The sequence below is a fragment of the Hylaeus anthracinus genome, unplaced genomic scaffold (genome assembly GCF_026225885.1).
Source record: "Hylaeus anthracinus isolate JK02 unplaced genomic scaffold, UHH_iyHylAnth1.0_haploid 11994, whole genome shotgun sequence".
In the NCBI taxonomy this organism is placed as follows: domain Eukaryota; kingdom Metazoa; phylum Arthropoda; class Insecta; order Hymenoptera; family Colletidae; genus Hylaeus; species Hylaeus anthracinus.
Genome location: NW_026534341.1, coordinates 9,036,810 through 9,057,788, shown reverse-complemented (window position 1 = coordinate 9,057,788; position 20,979 = coordinate 9,036,810). Strand labels below are relative to the sequence as shown.

The 20,979-nt window shown below is 42.0% G+C and overlaps 1 protein-coding gene across 5 annotated transcripts in view; it reads left to right on the top strand.

Annotated features, from left to right (window-relative positions):
* Positions 1-20,979, top strand: part of LOC128888435 (uncharacterized) — a 269,895-nt gene that overhangs the window by 234,050 nt on the left and 14,866 nt on the right. The gene's annotated exons all lie outside the window — the stretch shown is intronic.

Here is a 20,979-nt window from a genome sequence, read left to right as displayed (position 1 = left end):
CTCTCTCTCTCTCTCTCTCTCTCTCTCTCTCTCTCTCTCTCTCTCTCGGACGTCTCGACTACCGAGGGGTGGCTGGGGAGGGCAACTAATTGTAATCTCATAATTATAATTGCCCGAAATTACTGCCGCCGTCTGAGCAAATTAACGAAGTGCGTCTGTGAAACGTACCAACAATTTGCCGAAAGTCTAGGGGACAACCAGACGGAAATGTCGGGGGATTAGATGACGACAATCTGGGGTCGTATTTTGAATATTATAATCCTTAAGTTGGTGTGTGAGGACCTTACGGAAAATAGTAGTTTGCATGATTTGGGTTGGATAGTTTTTAATCCTTTATGTGCCATAGAAAATTTTCATACATATCCGAGAAATCCTAGACAACTTTAAGCGAAGATGCATTATTGTAAACAAAAATGTTTATTTCGGTGGACAGGCAGACCAAAGAAGACACCAGCTTATCTTATATATTACACGCATTACGGTATTTGAAATAAAATTGAAGTGCACAAATAAATCTATGTGCATTAGACATTGACAGCTTTGAGCAACGATATATATCACTCTTGACTCTTTTTGCGATTGTATCGATGAGCGATATTTAATTGAAAGACTGCTAGAAGGAAATAATGCTGCAAACCTGCGAATTGTCCCTGGCTATCTGGCCATACACGGTGCATTCTACTGTGGTTTATAGGTACCATCAATCTCATGTTCATCTGACAGGCAGAGTGTCAATCTACTTGTCCGACCAGATATAATCTATTTTCACTGAGCCATGTGAATATGCTTCTATTATACTTGTCTGACCTGATACATGATATTCTACTGTGGCTGACAGCATCTCGAGCATTACTACCGATGGGAGAAGGTGAACCTTTATAACCCAGTCTCTCGAGTCTGATATTTTCATTCATACGTTTAATAAAAAAGACTGAGTGATGCCAACAGCAATAAAAAATCTATCACTCTGTATGTTCAATACCTTTCTCCTTCCTTCCAATACAATTTCATTCTCTTTATATCGAATTGTCGTCACGTTCGAAGTTCACTGTTGGTAACAGAAGTTGGAATTCTTGGCCAACAACAATTAATCCGTTCAGGGTGTCACGGTTTACCGAGTTGTCACCTGTCCGAGCCAGCGCGTCCATACCTGTCATCGATCGTCTAACGCGACTAAAGTTACACAGAGACGCGTGGTCAACCCGTGAGCAATATGGATGGTAATAGTTTCTACGCAGCACGGAATATTCAACGCCGAAGGTAATGGTTCGGACAATCGATAGCACGGCTGGTAATTCGCAATATCGTAATTTCTCAGGAGGATTAATCGAGCGAGATTCTTATAACGGAGCCAAGACATCTCGTTACTCAGGCGGCGTTCGTCTCAGCACCAAAACTTTTTCAGCTTCATCAAACGAAGTGCTGCAATTATCGATTTCCGAAAATGCCCGCTTTGCGACGGACTCCGAGCTCGCGTCACTTTATTTAAAAACATCCCCTACTCTCTTCGACTGTTCTTTAAACAAATGTTCGTTGGTGCAATGCCGAAACTACGCTGTTTTTCGTTAGTGTTAGCTTTAGACTTTAAGGGAGAGACCACTCTTATACCAGGGCTCTTGAATTGGAGAGGTATTTAAAGATTGCTCTGCATGCAAATTTCGCAATAGAAGAAAGTCCCGTTTTTCTTAATTTATATTTGAATAGTAGATTTGAATAGTAGACCTAGTACAACCTTCATTTGTGTGTAACAAAAATCTATAGTCTGCAGCACTGTCTATCGAACAATCAATCAACAATATGTGTTACTCGGAGAGTAAACTCCCATTTCTATTCTAATGTCTCCAATAGATTAATCAACATCTGTACATAGGGCAATTACTCCCTTAAACTCAACAAGCAGCAGCAACGATACGAGATTTGCATACTTTTCGTAAATCCTCGTAAAAATCGATGAAGCACAGCATTATTCCCCGCGCGAGTAAAAATGTCAGACAATGGTCGTCCAGGTCACAGGCTAACAGTGCCGGATAGGGCTGACCAAACGGATAACGGGTCGTTTCGCGTCGACACCGAGACCGGGGTCCATTTTCGTCGTTTGTAATTCATCAGGGTCTCCGGGCGATCGGTCTCATTCCATCCTGCCAAAACTTTACGAGCAGTCTTTGGTTCTACGTCACGGGATATAATATCGTTTCAGCCGGTGATATACCGGTGCCGGTGTCTCGGCTCTAAAGGTTTGATCGCCGCTCGTTATTTCATTTTCCGATTTTCCGGTTGGCTGAGCAGCTTTCTGATTATCGGGTCCGCGTCGGTGCGGCGCAACGGGGTCAAAGCGATGTTCGACGCTGGCCGGGGCAACGTGTTGTCTCATCTCCTCACGGTTTTCCCTTTTAATGAATTTTCATGATCCTCCTCGGCCCGAATCCCACGGAAATTATTGAAATTTTTCGACTTCCATTAATATCGGATGCCATTCGCGCGGCATTCCGCGCGGCATTTGCATTCCGCAGCCAAGCGCGACTGCTCCCCGCCAAGCAAAAGCTGGAATCGCGATCAGATTATGCGGTCCGCCATGTTTCGTCGACGCAAACGTTGATATTTGTATTCAAACGATTTGCTCCGCGCTGGTCTAATGTATGTGTAATTGGGAGTTTGCGATATGTTTGCTGTTCCTCTGGAAAGTGATGTTTTTTTTTCTGGGACAAAAATGGATGTTATCAGATATTTACGACCGCTAGACTAGAAACGATATCGCCGTTTTTGCGAATTTCGACGTGCATTGATCTAACGAAATACAATCCGAGGGGAAAACTTGCAAGTGCTGTTTGTGTAGATTTCCTTTGTAAACTCTTCGAGAAACTGCAATGTGTCCAGAAGGAGACATTCGAGTGGTCTCGGTCCGCTGTACGGTGAAGAATAGCCCTCTTGCTTGTAGAAAGTCGATAAAACCGCGTGGAGTGTCCGACCACACACAGGACAGTTCTACTCTGTCTGACTATAAACGAGCCGTTTCTACTGTGTCGCGCCGCCGGTGAGGATTAATTACAGTTTCAGGATCGAAACTTCTGTACTGTTTCATGAATTTATTAACATTTTCTGCAAATACAAATCGACTATACCTAAAACCTCGAAAACCCTTCCACATACAGCCAGTCTTATCTATTAAAAAAATTTGCCTAAATTAAATTATAGGCTTCATGTTTCCGAATAAATTTATCATTAGAAGTATATACACGTGTAAAGTTTATTCATGTATATTTTTATAATGAAACATTTATTTGAAAATATCAAACCTATCATTTAATTTAGTCAGATTTCTTTAACAGACATAGAAGGTTATGAATATTCGACTGACTGTATATCCATATAAATAATTCTTCTCCCTTTAAAGACAAATTCCCCAGCATAAACGCCCCGTTAATTCACTAATCACGGTCCAAAACCTCATGCCAAAACGCCTCCATCCATTAGGATTCCAATGAATTCCCTTCGGTGCACGTGTATCGTGATTTCTTGTCTTGAACGGGATCCAAGAATCGCGGATGTAAATCACCGACTGCATAAAAGAAACTCCGAACACCCTTCGTCATGCAGAGGGCTAGATCGTACGACGATTCTCGCGCATTTCCCGCCTCGTGGAAAATTGTTACCGCATTCAGCCCGGAGATCGGTTCCCGAGTAAAGATCAGAGATTCGTAGGGAAGTGCAAGCGATAGAATCTGCGTCGTTTCTCTTTCCTGGCAACTTTAGTGCCTCCTCGGCGCAACGGACGCGAGCCGAGAATCGACGTTTTCGAATTGCGCCCTGCCTCGGTAAATATACTCACGTCTCGTTCGATGGGGGCGTGCTCCCGATGAATCTCGTTTACTTTGACGCGTTATACGACGCCTGGGAGAAAGATATCCAACGAAAGGTTAACGGTGGAGGGGTTTCTGCTTGCCAGACCGGAGCTTAGCTTCCTTCCTGTGCGTCGTTGTCCGACGAACGACCGTACGGGAATAAAAATTTCAGGCAAATTCGTTCCTACGTTGCGGTTTCGTTCTCCGTTAGTTTCGTCGGATCGTTCACCCAAATGCTTCGGGCAATTCAGACCTGTTATCCCTGTCTTGGGAGGAACTCTGCGGCGTGAATGGTCTGTATTGCTACCCTTCAGCGACGCTGTAAAGTTTTACCTTGGTGATAAAATTTTAGGGGCGCAGGGGAAATTTCCTGCAATTTTCCTGATCGCGGACCAAATCTGATGCAGGTAGTATAAATGTTGGATAGAAATCCAAAGGTTTTCACTGTCATTAATAAACAAAGTTGCCAAGGAAAAAGAATCCTCGACGCAAGCATATCTTAAAAGGCATGTGAGTTCTTCTGACACGAGCGTATTTGGTGAATCTTTTGTCAGGGCTTAATTAAGATTCAGTGGAATTCGAAGCACCGTAAGCGAGACGCGCTTTGCCATAGTAAAACGAATGAACGTGTTCGCCGAAATCGTGAACAATGGACCGAAGCTTGGATGCTCCGGAGGTGCTCTAGAAATAATTTTTTGTCCGGATGGGAACGAATCGCCTGCATAGTGCGCCATCAATTTGTCACACGAATGAAAATTCACGCGTGTTCCTGAGGACGCCGCGAAATGCATTCCCTACCGCGCTCTTTTTCTCTCGGGGTTATAAATCTTCGTATTTCGCGGCGCTTCAACAAAAAACTTTTTCTGGTCCTCTTGCATCAATTTCCTCGGCCCTTTTTGTCGCTGCGTTGAGAATTTCCCCTCGCCAATTTTCCCCTTTTTGCGATCGAACGACTCTGAAACAAAAACAACACTACGAAAACGTTTCAAAAATTTGGGTGTATTAAGTGTCGCAGAAAATGTTGTGCAATTTTCTTTGAAGATAAACGAAACCATTTATGGAACTAAACTAAAGTCTTTATCCTGACTGAAATCTCCAATATTTTCTGATATACCTTAAATACGAAAAGAATTTTTGCCAACCTTGTAATATTTATCTCGCAGTGGGGTTTTTCACAATCACCATGTACAATCCGCTTCAACCATCTCTGAACACGCACGACCCACTTTCTGCCTCGTCTGGCACAAAACTATTCTACTTGTCTGCCTAGGAACACTTCTTATTCTACGTCCCTGACAGGGGAGCCCTTTATTCTACTTGCCTCGGAACAACCCTTATTCCATTTTCAGAACTGAGTACGACCTCGAATTCTACCTGTACGACCACTGCGGCACTATTCTACGTGTCGCACCTAGAACGACACTTTTCCATTTCTTTCTTTATTGAAACAGATTGCGACCGCGGCTTGCAAGAACGCATATGGCGAAACGAAATGGATCTCGTTCGGCCATACAATATTTTCACCTAGTGACTTTTTCCTTTATTCGCATTGATTATGGTTTTCGAATTTCACTTCGCTAGGTTTCTTGTAGAAAGACGACTTCTCGAATATCCAACAGTCTCTTTAAATTATTCTTATTGCCATCCCGAAAAATCCTGATGGTTTTCTAAACTTAGGGAACGAGTTTACCGATGGTTATTTCTGCGGAAACTTTGCGCGACGCGGAACAGGTGGGGAGACTCTTGAGGAACCGCGTGGGGTAGATGCTCTTCTTTTCCCTCTTTTCGTGGCGTAAATCTCAATAGATTCTTTTATGCAGAACAACAAAGCGCGTCGAAGCAATATCGGTACGTGTCGCTCGACGCTAACGGGGCGGGTATTACGGGTAGTGGAGCAGGGTGCAGGGAATGCAGTCGATGGGGTGGCGTAAAACGATGAACGAGGGGGTTGAGCAGGAACCGTCGTGGTCGAACGCGGGGCGCAGGGAAAAATGCGGCGATAGCGGGAGATTTATGCAGGGATGGAGCGGCTAAAGAACTTTCGAATACCGGGTCGCAACTTTCTTCGCTTAAAACGCGGCTGCAGACGAGATTACGCGGAACTGCTCTTCCGAATTGAAACTTGCCCTCCTAGCGAACGATTCCTCGGAAGTTCCTACGGCGTTGCTCTTGAATATTTCCTTCTACGTCGATAAAATTGGAATTATGCGCTCGATTGTTCGCTCGTTCGAACGGGAACGACGCGAAACAACGGTTCTGTTAATTATTTGGGATTGAATCGCTTTTCTTGGAAATTATAAGAAATGTTGCATGCAACTTTCAGTATTTATTACAAAGTCTCTGTATCAACATCAAACCTGTCATTTAATTTAGACAAATTTTTTCAATACATATAGAGGATACGAATACTTATGAAACTGACTGTATATTAAATGTAGGAACGAAAGAAGAAACTTTTATTGATAATTTTCCACACAGTATCCATAATTTTCTTCTGTAGCGTAGCAGAATGAAAGTACGTCTTTTGAACATCGCGAAAATAATAAATTCGTATCGTAAAAGGTATCTGCAAAAAGTTCTATTGGATTTTCTGGAAAATTCGCTGGATCATTACCGTATGGAAAATTGCGGAAACGTCGATGACTTTGGAGTTTCTCCCGGCTGCAAATATCGCGATTCGTTGGAATCGTCCCTGGAACGCTGCGCGCGTACCTCGGCCTTTTTACTCGCCCCCAAACCCCCTGTTCGCCCCTTTGCATCCTATTTTACCTCGTTTACGAAGCACTTTGGCCTCCGCCAGCGTAAATACATACCGAAACTCACAGGTGCGCGAACACATGCGCTCGCAGGTGTTCCTGTTTCGGCAATGGTTACTCCAAACGTGTTTTGCCGCGGTAAATTGGCGGAAGTGCAAACGCTAGAGCACACGTGGGAAAAGATCGCGGCATATTTTAATTTCTTCGCCGACCGAAAATTGTTTCGCCATTTACAAGCTTCGTCCTTTGACGTTGCTCGATGGCACGCATCGAAAGAGGCTCTAAGGCACACGATTATAAAATAAAAATAGAATTCAAACTGCACTTATTGTACTTTTAGTGAGTTTATACATCATTGAAGAGAGATTGATTTTTATAACCAAACATAAATTCAGCATAATTTTCTTATATACTTGGAAAAGAGGAGAGATCATTATTTATAGAGCGTTTTAAATTATGAATTTCACAAGTGACTATAGTTATCAATATGATACAAGAACCATGGTCACTGTAGACGTGGCCACTGTGGACCGTGGCCAAGAGATAAAAAAGCAATAATTCCATCACTTTGCACGGTTCCTTTTCCCTGCGGAGAAACAGCTCCCGTGGAGTCTGCAACAGTTTCTGGAGAAATTCCTCCTGCGAATATACATATATCGTGTAGAGAAATGCGTGGCGTTCGTCGCGACGCCGATGTCTCTACGGATCGCACGAAAATCTCCAGCGTCTCCCGGGAAACTTCGACTGTTGGAGATTTTTCGCGAAATACCTTAAAAGATATGCGCAGCTATATATCTACCCGACCGAACCCGCTGCCAACGGACTTTCCCAAGCGTTACGAGTGGGCATGGAAACGCATAAACGTCTGTAAAGGGTGGTCCACTAGAAATAGTACACGTTAATAAAAGGACGAGGTAAGCTCGAGCTATATTTAAAGTTCCAACGAATCTAATATTATTATATCGAAAGCTGTAGAAAAATAATAGGGGTTGTCGCGTCATGCGATTCACCCCGTACGGCGACTAAACGCGACACACACGCATCCGCATAAACGGCACCCGGCCAGACAACGGCAACGAAAGGCATTATTGCAAATTCGCCGAATGCCGGACTGTCTGGGAAATCCCGCAAAACCGAGTTGTTCTGCTCGCAAATCGGTTCGAAGATACTTCGTATACTCGTGCATACTTGTGACTCTCGGTGTACATATGAGGCATCTCGCGAAACTGTATCGCTTGAAAGTTTTCCTCCCGTTTGAGAGTTAGCGAACAATCCAACCCCTGAAGTTGTGTGATTTCACGGAAAAGCATTGGGCTCTGTACGATAGCGCTCAAAAATATGAGCTGGGGTTGCGAGTGGAACGAGGCGCTGCAAAGATACTTCAATATTTATCGAATCATGCGTCCTTTCTATCTAAAGTATGTTCCGTCTGAAGGACTTTTCGAAATCGAGGAATGTGGATAATGACTTTTAGAAGTTTTGAAAGATCTCGATCGCTTCGAGTATTTCTGTTCATGTATGAATCATGTACCAAGAGGTTGTTGACAATTTCTTCCTCTCAAAGGGAACCACAAATAAAAACGATTTGAGAAATGTTTAACCAAGTGATCCCAAGAGACAGTGTTTACACATGAAATACGAGTGGTAGATAAAATTGTACACGAGAGGAGGCTTCTATAGCTTAGGCTACCACTCGTCACGCGCCTCTCTTCCATTTATTTCAGTTACCCATAACGAAACCCAACGACCTCTCGAACAAACCAAATCAGAGGGTACGTGCAGTCAGCAGGGGTAGCATCTAGGACGCCGAGAAGCTTTGAAGGCCACACGAGACACCTTTTATAAGCTAGCCGCTGACGCCGCGATATTCCGGTCGCAAGAGGCGCCTAGCAAATTTCCTGGCTCCTCTCGTCGTACCGTTTTTTTTCGCTTTTCTCTCGAGAGGAGTCCCTTCTTCCTCGACCCCGTTTTCCCTTTCTCCGCGGCCCAGGAGCGGGTAATTGACTAGGTGGGAGGGCCTGGACGATCCACTCCTCGAGTGCCACTTTGATGCGCCGTTTTTCTCCGACTTCCAGTCGCCTGCCAGAAAGAAAAATCAATTTTCAAATATATCTGCGGTGGCGTCGATTGCGGCTGAAATGCCAGTAGCTATTGCCTCGGCGGCATGAAGAAGCTCCACGGAATAATTCCCCGCGGAGATAATTGAAAGGTCCTTGGAGGATCAGAAAATTACGAAGCTGTCTGGTAGAATTTTATTGTCTTGCTTGTGTTTGGAAATTTTCTTCAAGCGCCGACGAATACAATAATCTTCGCGAGTTTTTTTTTCTTTTTTTTTTTTAATTATTTGCAACCTTTTCGATGAATGCAAACATGATACGACTTCGGGAGGGTTCAATTGTACGTTCAATTGTATCAAGTGTGCGAAATTTACCTTCCGAGGGTTTGAAAAAGAGGGAACTCTTGTTTTCAGAATAATCCAGTAGGGAAGCTGTAATGGACTGGAAGAGAGATGTGAGCCTGCGATTATTGTGGAGGAGTCTGAACATTGTTCGTTCTTCTCGGTTAATTCCCCATCGTGAACTGTTGGAGTTAGCCTGCTACCAATCTATGTTTAAATGGGTGTACAGTATTTGGCATAAGATATTGTATTCTCTGCTAAGATATAGAATCATTTTAATTGATGAATCGTATCGTTTTGTTTGGTTATTTTGAAAAATATTTATAGAAATATTCAAGAAAAATTCAGTCGTTTATTTCGTACTGAAATTGTTTAAAATTACCAGTATAGAATGATTTACAGTTCGACAGAAATAATTAAGGGAAGCAAAGAATTCGTTAATGGTAAATTTCGTAGAAGATGTAATCTAAGCAAAAGTTCTTTCTTATGTAACAGTTACAAGGAGTAAACTATCCATCTGTCTATCTAGTAACGTACCATTATTACAATAATATTCATTCAGGTCTGAACACTAGTTCAATCGACGAAGTATGAAAACATTTACGTTCGAATCGAAGGATATTAAATGACTTCTCACTCTCCTGAATCGAATAATCCACACCTCTCCCAACGACAGAAACGAGCAAAGTTAATGAATAGCGATTGATCGCAGCTCGAGAGCCCGTCTGCGCGTCGGGCGCTTTGTTTAATCATGCAATCCCTGAAAGAAAGGCGATTGATTTCCCTTTGCGATATGAAGTCACAGCGATCGAGTCTCGAGTACACTTTGATCTTTAAACACCGATGGATCAACGTTTCCCTTTCGTGTACATCGTACACGTCTCTCGATGCAATCGGCTCTCAAAGCTGCTCCGATGGGGGTCGAAAAGTCCTATATTGCTATTTTGATAATCAAACCTATGAAGTAGAAGGGCAATTGGAGCGGAGCAACGATGCCTTTGTACGTTTTTCACAAACTTTCCAATCGGCTGTCGATTCTTTCTACTATATTGGCTTAGCCCCTTTAGAGCTATTGGGGAAAACATGAAAGTGGTGCACGTCCATTTCACTTTATTTCTGGACACACAGCAGGTGAGCAAATCGTTAATTTCACTCGTTAGAGGTATAATAAATTTCAAAATTAATAAAACAGGCGTTTTTATTGGTGTTTAAATTTAAACAGATTAAAAATCTAAGGCTTGCTATAATATCGCCTTAATTTCGATAGACATTACATTGCGAAACGCTAAACATCGATCCACACCTAGAGGTGCGAATCAAGTGATCGGCAATCCGAAGGTCGCGGCTCGATTACTCAATTGCGTTAATTAATGTCTCTACGAGCGAAATTACGAGCTTGAACGAATGATTCACGCGGATCCAGGCAGAACGACTGAATCTCATTATTCTGCTTTTGATCAGGTCGATGTTTTTAACGCCTAAACGGGTTACGTGATTAGCTCGCCGCGGTTTCCAAACCGCAAACTGCATCTAAATCGCTTTTAAACGTCCGGACTACCTCTGGACGCGTGTCAATTTTCACGCGCTTTGATACAGTGACCTGGAAAGCTCGTTAAATAGTTGCATATATTTTAAAACACTTTATTAGCATTCGGCAAACTATCGGAAAAATATCTTGTTTGCAACCCTCTGTTTCGCGAAAATCAATTGATCCGACGGCTGAATTCAGTGGCGGGGAGTACAAGTTCCTAATAAATAAAACATTTGCCGATTCCAACTATTTTCTAATCCAAAGGAAAGAAATTCCGTGGGATGGTGTCAAGTGATTAGCGATGTAAACGTTGATGGAACCCAGCACGTCATTGCTCGCGCACGTCTGCAAACTCCCCAAGACGAATCACAGCGGTGATATGATAGCACGAAGTTCATAAAAATTTTATGACACCCACCTACTTTTCGTTTACGATTGTTCGGAAGGATTGATTCGTTGCCACGTTTTTCGATTTCGCGACGGCCCCGACAAGATTCGAGGAATTACTCGTTCCCCGCGTCATCGTCGCCAGAAGAAACACTAACCTTAGCGTGTCTTCGGATAGCGCTGGTCTTTCGGTGGAATTTTATCGCTTTCACGCCGGCAGCGTGATTCTCGTAAAACATACATTTCAAGACCGATCAATAAATTACTGCATTACCAGGGAACTGCAGCGCGGAATTATGTCTTAATCCCTTGATTCACGGGAGCACGGGAGAAGGCTTTAATCGATCCTCTGCAATTCAGATTTCATCCACGCAACAGACTCTGTTGGCAGAATTGCGAATACAAAATTGAAATGGAACATTCAACCGCGATGCGAATTTAACTTATTTTTTGAACGATAACGTACTAGATGCTGGTTAATCCGACAATTTTCGTCTGGTTCAAAATGAATTATTTCTGAAAATGAAAAAATTTTTCTAAATTAAAAAACACAAAGAAGTAAACGTTTAGGAGATTACAATTCTGCGAGTTGAAAATAAAATATTGAAGGTTAATTAACTTTTATTACGATTACCTGTGGCGTGATTTAACGTAAAAATTTTTATCACCTCGACCTACGTCGCCAGCCCTCGGAATTAATACTAATTAAAATCCAGTTAGCTTCTAATTTCCTGTGAAGATGGAGAGGATCGATAAAAGGAAGCGTTTGAATTAATACCCACTTTCGTCCTAAATTATTTAAATACCCGGATATCATGAATGTTTCAGCACGGTGAGCGTAACAGCCATCAGGAACAGAGAAAACTAATTAACGTGAACTTAAACAATCCTTTATGCATCTATTCTTTGAACTATTTAAATTAGTGCTTTTATCAGCGTTAAATCCTCTTTGAGAATTATGATCTCTTGTCCGTTGCAATACGGGCAAGTAAAGGTTTTTTTAATTCTGTCCAGTTGTCAATTTTTCTCGAATAAAAAACTACAGACGCAGCGTTTGAAATTTTATATTTTTATAACCAAAATCCTCTATAAACTAGTTGAGTTTCGTGGACAGTAGGTCCATCGTTAAATATGAATTTTCATCGGTAGCGTCAAAATCATATTGAAATTTATCGCTGTCGCGTGTTATTGCCCGGCTCGACTGTTTTTGAAAAACCATTAACTTCGACATTTTTATTGAAATATTTCAATCCGATCCGACCAGCGTGCTGCATTAAAAAATACGTGAACCGGCACGAGTTACGCGGATTGCAGAAAATTATTGTCAAAAGCGAGAGAACATTCAATCCGTTTCATCTAACCTTAATAAAAGAGACTTTTGTGTGTCGTATTAACAAAAGGGACTTTTGCACGTCACGTTAATAAAAGAGCCTTTTAAGGTTGCCAAGCTGAAACTCGTGAAAATTTGTACGATGTTAAAATTTGGTGTAAAAATGATTGAAAATTAAATAATTTAACATTTGTCGTAGTAGTTTTACCTCCAAAGTCCCGTTTCGAAAAGCAACACGTAAAAAAAACCTACATTTGCGCTCTCCAGGCTCGACTAGCCCTTTAATAATGGAATTATGCGAAAAGAAACTTGGTCATAAGGTTTTACGGTCGTCGAAGTTGGGAGGAAAAAAGATATTTCGACGTTGCCTACGAGATTTTCACGGATCTCTATAAAAGGACTTTACGAGGGACCCGGTTTCTCAGGATGAAAATTCGTTCTCCGTTCGATATTGTTCCGTCTCACCGTCCCCTTACCCCCTAATTTGCGGTAACGAGAAATAGATGATGGAAGGGAAACGAATGTATTTAACCGTTCTCTCGTTTCCCAACTCGGTCGGTCGACGAGTCGAGACGACGCCTGCTTTTTGCGGAGAATAGAAAACTGCATTACGATGAGATCGTTATGCTTCCCTGCCCTCTATTTCGCGCCTTCTCTTTGGTTTTGCCTGTATCACGAACGGTTGAACAATCGCAGGATTTTCCATTGGTGTTCACATCGTCGACGAAGATTCAATTATCTTCCCAGAGCAACTCCGAGGGACTTTTGTTTCGTTTGCTTTGATGTTTGAGAACAATGAAATATTAATACCTAAATGGGTAGACATGATTTTCTTTCTTCAATCAATTCAAGGCAAGAAATTCTCTTCGAAAAGAAAATTATTCATCGCGAAACTAAATTTACCTCAAAATATGTAGTGTTATTTGAAAAACTTCTCGTTAATCATTTTTCTTACCTTTACGAGGATCGATTAAACCGAAACATCCTGTATTACAAAGCAAATGCTGCACCATAAATGTTCTCGGTCTCCGAAATCATGTAAATAAGGGACGTCAACTTGTGCTCTGGAAACTGGAGCAATATTTGTCAGTCTAACGAATTCCACGTGAAATTACAAGCACTTACGTCGTTATACGAATATTATACAAGCATGCTCGCGTTGCAAGAACTTTGTTGTCCCGTCGTGTCACGCGAACTTCGTTGTTTTATCATGTAAACTTCTCGGTCGGAGCAAACAAAACCGTATCGGTCGAACAAACATTGTAACGTTATAAATCACCGTGCACGCGCTATAAGTCTTTTCAGTTACGTTGATAATAAATATATCAGATACGTGTACGGAGAAATGGGTCGCAGGACAGGGCAAACAAATCCTGACGATAATGTCGCTTGGAGAAAAATACTCGAATAAATATTTTTAAAAATTTGATAGGTGAATGTTTATTTAATGAACGAATACAAAAGAAAAAATTTCCTTGTCGAGCGCGATCAATATTTAAATACGTCTGGATACACCTAAATGTGTCTCGATTTATTGCTCTCACCTTTGCAGTGACAATAATTGCGAATATTTGGAAATATTCCAGCAAATTCGTCATGATTAACACGTTTATCGTACGTTGTTAGTTTAAAAATGAAAAATATTTGATCCGACTCGACCGAACGTTCCCAAAATTGAGTACGAAAATTAGCAAGCCAGTGTCAACGGATTGAGCGATATTTTCCCTTAATAAATCGGCCGAACGCTGCGTTTAGTAAATGTTTTCATATTTAGCGGCATTTAACAGTAATATTTGTTATGTAAACGGTTGGCGAACACGGGGGTTACCGACAAATCTTTTAATGCATAAAATTTATCATGCGAATTGGCCAATCAGATAGACGCAATAACTCGCCGGGCATTATTTGCAAATCGTTCCGCATTTTAGCGCTTTCAGCTGTAAAGTGCAGCCAGCTTTCGAGTGCCAGGCCACTTTTCAACTTTAAATGACAATGAAGGAAATTACTGTCGCTCACAACGACGAGAAATTCAATTGAGTGCACTGCGAAACAACAGGGTCGTAGCCGCTGCGAGAACCACTTCAGCTAATTCTACGAATCAAAAGAACCACTATGCTTTCAGTGCCATTTTTGTTCAACGTCAACATTTTTCACCTTTCTGTTACGCGATCGCCATTCATCGCTCGGTCGTTTAGAATTCTCTAGGGGGTTTTCACCTTTGGAGGTCGAAAACACCGTGATCCATTAATATTTTGGGAGGTGCAAGTATCGTCAGCACTGGAACATCTGAAATCGAAGTTGAAGTTGTCAGGGGTCTGTGGTTTTCATTCGCTACAGAGATTGATTTTATTTTGGTACATGCACTAGGAAGTCATTTATTTTGTATGTGAAGTTTCATATGATCCGTTCATTGTACAAATCGATTAACTCCACTTTTTGAAAAATCTTAAATTTATGTGTCAAAGCACTTGGTACAGTCATAACTTTTTATATTTACAATAACTTTCCTGGAAGAGAAAGAACTTTTTTCAATATTTATTTAAATTCATATCATAATGGGAATTTTAAAAAACAATCTACATTATTTCGTCGCATTTCTCAACTTTTTGTTTTATGAAGTTAATCAATTTGTGCAATGAGCGGCTCATATTATTTCAAGAAAGAACTTTTTAAAGTTTGACGTGCGGTCTTCAATTCTTCGAAATTCATTATAGTCCATTCAAGAAAATGTTTGAAGACTCGACACTTAACAAAAGTATAACGAGAACCCGATTAGTTTCATCTCCAAACTATGCAGAGTCTTTAAAGTTCGCCATGCAATTAGAGTGTATGAAGAGTTGAGTTCGCAGTCTTATAAGGCAGCTAACTTTTCCAAGTTCACCATAATCCTTTCAGCACGATGTTCCAAGTCTCAAAACTTCAAGAAACCACCAAGAAAATGGACTACATAAGACTTCGGCTCGAACTTTCGCACTAACTTCGCCACGATACATTCACTTTAAATTTAAAATACTTCCAATCTCGAGTCGTGAATGATTTTGTCCTAAACGTAGACAGATCGTTTAACGAATCAAGAATCTCTTCGCGGAATCCTTTCGGAAAGTAACGATGGATGGGGTTATCGATACAGAAAACGCTTCTATTTGGCCAAAAAATCAGATATCTGGCTTTACAATCAAAGATAAAGGAGGTACCAGCGGTGTTTCGCTGCTGCAACTTTCCCCCGGTCGTTTCCCTCAGTTTTTCCCTTTTTTCTTTCTTCCTTCCTTCCTTCCGTGGAGTTCCTCACCCTAGAAGCATCCACCGTACAAAAACCGCTACCGTTCCTTGGGAAAGCTTCGAAATTACAGACTGCTCGTAAAAGGATAATTACAGCAATCTCTGTTGCCACGGGAAATGGCCGTCGTCGCGTCGAATTAACCGACCCTTTAGCCTCGTTCGTGTTTACCAATAAGTGACGTAGCTGCGAAATAAACGCTTTCCTCCGGGGGTGAACGCTATCTGCATCGATGAGCTTTCGCGTGCTATGCATTTATAATTCGTTCTGCTTCCTGTTTCCAGGAACACGCGAAACGATTCCAACTGACAGCTCCGTAATTGCTGTCAAGCGCAATGATCGTTGTCCAATGGCGAAGTTCGGAAGGAAATCTTGCGTTGTTCCGTGCGATTGGATTTCCTGTTTCCTTCCTACTCTCCAAGTGCACTCTTTGTGCAGCGCATCTTTGAATCCAAGCTTTGCAACTTCAAGTGCAAACATTTACGTTGGGACACGATTAGTTCTGTTCGTAGGGACAAACGCTCACGGAGACTCGTGGATTATGTTTACAAATGCGGGAGAGGGTGCTAACAATTCCCCATTAGTGGCACAATTTTCTGAGCCACGTTTCCATCGATCCTATCAGCGTTCGAGTTCGCGTTCCCCCTGCAACGGTGATCATTTTACGGATCGTTCCCGCATCGAGCGCGACTGTGGGATCGGTTTACCAGAAACAACCCGGTTTAATGATTCCAAGTTTCCGCTTCCGTCATTACCAATGCTTACAATTAGTCGCAGAACTTCGACGCGCTTCGATTCTTACCATCCCGATTAATGGAAACTCCGGGGGGTGAAATCTTCTTGCGCTACCGAGCTCTCGCTACAACCAGTAAGACAGCACTGGAACGCGACATTTGATTTCCAGTTAATTAGTTCGCTGTGCCGGCTGAACCTTAATTTATACTTGGGGAAACGTTCGATACAAGCCGTGCCAGGCAAGTAACACCTTTGAAAGGATGAAATGGAGCTCCCTAGCTCGCGCTGTCTGCGTATACCTTGCGCACCAATTATTTCTGCAGCTTGCACGCTTGCGAGCATCTACTTGCGTCAGTGGCGCGCAACTCTATATTCTATTGGGGAAAATTGGAGGGTACGTTTGGACAAAATATAGTCTTCGAAGTGAAAATGTTTGCTCTGAGGGTATGGTTAATAACATTGTTTGGACGAGAACTTATTGTTTGGGCTCGCTAGTGTTTGTAATGATCAAGAAATTAATGTCAGGTAAAATTATATGGTGGGTAAATAGAATTTTCATTTATGGAGGAAAGTATAGAAATTTATTAATATATTCGATGTTTCCAAATAAATGTTTCGTTAGAAATATGTACATGAATAAACGGTACACATATATATTTTTATAATGAGAAATTTATTTGGAAACATCAAACCAATCATTTAATTAAAACTTTCTTCAATAGATATAGTGGAGAGGAGGATTTAAAGTAACTACTTACAAAAATAGCACAATATAAAAGATATCACACAGAAATTCTTCTTGACTGTCCATAAAGGTGACTTAAATCATCTTACCTACTTTGTATGTAACGAATATATAAAATAAGAAATCAAAGTACCAACATTCTTACATTTTCGAGCTTGTTTTTAACTCCATTTTGTGCACCCCTGGCGCAGGCACAATTACACGAAGCAAGAGTATGACTCCCAGTGCCGTTGACACGCAAATAATTGGATTCGGAGATCCGCTCAGATTCGCGGCGCGATACGTGCGCGCGACAATTCCGATTCGTGTTTCTTATTTAGACTCCAAATACGGTGTTCCGCAGCATCCGATTGGTGATTTCTCCCAAGCTTTCGTTCGAAGCGTAAGACAAACATTTCGCGAAAGCCACTGGAAAAATATAAAAGTCTGCCGATGTGTTGGTCTTTGGAACGTCAAAGCTCGATCGAAGTTATTTTAATTAAAAGCTTTTACTAGTGTATCTGGGATTCGTTTGAACGGCGCTCGAAACCCCTGAGGACACTTTTAGCTGTCCGCTTCACGAATTTCCACGAAAAAATTCAATTCTACTTTTTAAATCTATCTTCGTATTTAGAGCCACCGGATTCCGGATTGTATCGTTTATCATAGGGTCTTCTTGAAGCTTTTTAATGCTTTGTGTAAGTTCCACAGTGATCGTTTTGACCACGTTGCATTACGTTTCAAGCGAACTGTTAATAACCGTGCGGATACCGGTATCAGTGTCACTTCATGGCTGAGATGAAGCTACCTGCAATGCTGGCAACCTGTCAGAACCCTCTTCCGAAAGGACACGGCTTGCTGAAGCCTCAGACAGTATCAACTCTGTTCCATCTCTACCCTAATATAATTTATTGCTGCAAAAGGCCTTCCTTGCAATTAACTCATAAACGTAGTCGAAACACGTGTCCGTAGTTGACGTCCGCTGATAGGACTTTAACTGCGCGGAGAAACACCTTTATTTCTACACCAATTGTCGATTCAGAATAATGACTCCAATTATATTTTGAAGATGTTTGTTGGAATCATATAGAACTAGATTTTATAATTTAAAAGCACGAGATATCAGAGAAAGAATGTTTCGAGAATAATGCGAGAACAATTCAAGAACAATCCCTAAAAAGGAGTCACTTTAAAGAGCCATTCTAACTCGTAATGGGCTTTATATACTCCCACACTTGCAATAGACCACACCGATTTATCCGTGCAAACACTCCCTCACGGAATCGCCGGTGCGTGAAATTGTACAAATTGTAGGAACTCAAACTGTGAAAGTCTCCGATGTTTTAAACGTCAGTCGTATGGCGTCGAGATACGGAGTAAATGACGACTAACGTGATGGGGTTTTTACAAGTGATATAATATATAAAACATAGGCACCGGCAATGATCGGTAGCTGCGAGGCGTTTGTGAAATGGAACAGCTCGCAGTTATTGGGATGTATGCAATTATTGAATTCCTCGAAATGAAACTCTAGGCGAGCGTCGAGTTACTAGCCATTTCTCGCGTTTATACGCCTCGTTCATATATTGCGATTGCTTGTTCATCGAACGGAATCGATTGTTCTGGGGAGGGGGGTCCGGGCAATCCGTGGTTTCGTTTTATCGAACGTGAAAACGGTTTTCAAGCATTTGCCTATTGCTCGCCAATCCTCTGTTGACGGACGCAAGGAACTTTGATCTTTATTTACTGACAACCGTTTCAAATGATCGAATAACCTGTTGTCGCCATTTTTACAGTCTGTCAGTTGGTACGATCCCGGAAAACTTACAGGAATTAAAGTTGGCGAAAATATTTTGGATAGCTCCCTACAATTATTATTTTCTAATTGATATTGAAAACTGGATAGAGAGAAGTAAATTTACGTTTTAAATATCTCTTTTCGATTTCAGTAATTTAAGATCTTTCAACGATCGAAGTGCAATTTCCCAGTGTTCGGGAATCCAAGAAAGTTCACCTAATTCCAGTTCAAGACTATACTATAAAAGTTTAACGAGATGATCGGATTCGAGTTCTCAAACTAATTCGATGCTGAAACTAGACGCAACTTTTCCTTCGAAATATCCCTGCACGACCGTGGATGTAGGTCAAGATGTAAGTACACAATGTTCGCGTGAGTTCGCCATACATCAATCCATGGCGTAGGTCTGATCTACACGTCATGCGCCACTTAATCTTATGAGTGATGAGAAGTGCATAGGTTAGGGGCTACTTCAAACACTGCAGCTGTTAGGAATGCCTGGACTGTTATTGTTTTATCAAAATATTCCTCATCTTCTCGCTTAACAGTAACAATTTCCAAAGACTTTTGATCGCATTTGAAAGTGCTAAATAACTACAATGTTTAACACCTTTACAATTAATGTCTTTTACATTATACATAATTGAACCTCGAACTCATTGCGTTTAGTAGCTTTTACATTCCTATTTTCTACTTTTTGCTACAATCTTTCCTAATACATTTTACACCCGTACAATCATAATTCATCAAAGACAGCTCCGAACTGCTAATGGACTCAGAAGCAAATAAACGACACCGTATCGCGAAAGGAACCTCGGCTCGCCTTAACTCGATCGAAATACCAAAACAAGTTTAATTAACAACTCCACTATGAACATCGACGTCAAACTCGTTACCCCGCCGCTCGTCAAACTTCCCGCGCAACAAATTTCGCCAAAGCGTGCCGCGTGCTCGAACAAACACGCGCCAGCAGTCGCAAGTTCGCGGAAGCGCGAAACATTTTCGGAATCGCGCGAAGCCTTTTCATCGCCCACATAGCTTTGCAACTTTCCTGCTCGTCCCTGAAGAAATGCGAAACCGCGGCGCCGCGAGGCTTCCCGTCATTGCCGAATTCCCCGCATACTTGTGAAACAAACGGGAATTTATGAATCGCATGAAGAGGGAGGTGGAGGTGGGGTAGGAGATGGAGAAACGAAACGTGCCTCGCCAGTTGCGCGGCGAAGCATTTGTCTCGAAGAACTGAGCAAAAGTCGTTTTAGGAAGGATTCCGCGTTAGATATTCGCTGAATTATAGGATAGGTTGAATTGAAAATGAAAGTCAAAGTGGGGTTTTATGTAGGAATCGATGATGGAAGGATGGGAGAATTCCATTTGTATAATAGATGAGGAGCAGTTTACTTGACGTTTATACAGGTGAATCGTTATTTAGAATCCTATTTGAACACCCCTCCTTGAAAAATTCAGCAAACGCATTGCTAATAATCGAATGCTCGACATGTTTCCTTCAAGTCTTAATTGGGATGAAAAACACGAGACAATCGTGGCCAAACTTCCCATACGTTTCGGATCGCGAATGACGAGATCGATTCGCGCAATGGCTGTTGTTTACGCGGAATTCTCGTGAAGCCAGCGTGACATGCCACCGCGGACCAGGAGGCGGCGGTAATTGAAAAAAGGCATCTCCCGGAACGTTTCGGCCAGAGCTCGTCCATTGTCGACGTCGAGAGGACCGTGAAATATCGGCGAAGTTTCGAGTCGCGTGTGCACCGCGGGGAAACTAGTCGATAACAATGCAGCTTGTCGGGCGCTCGACTTTTCGCGCGAGCCGAAACTTTCCTTCTGCCAGAACTCGTCTCGATCCCGCCAACTTTCTAATACCGTCCCCGAGACGCATTCAGAGACGTCGCGATGTTCGCGACGACACCCCCTCGGGGCTCCAAAGAAACCCCCATTATCGATTCGAGCCTGGGTTCTCGTCTGCAGGCTGGCGAAATGGATCATTCTCAGGGAGGAGTGTCCTTAACAGATTATCATGAAATTCAAATTTCGGGTCATGATTTATTATGTTGGAATTGTAAGAGGGATGCAGGAGGGAGGGTGTAGAGTACAATTTAATTCCAGTTCACTCAAGATAACCTGAGGATCAAGATAACAGAAGGTATTGTCTAAAACGACAATCTCTCCAACGAATGAGCTAGTAGAAA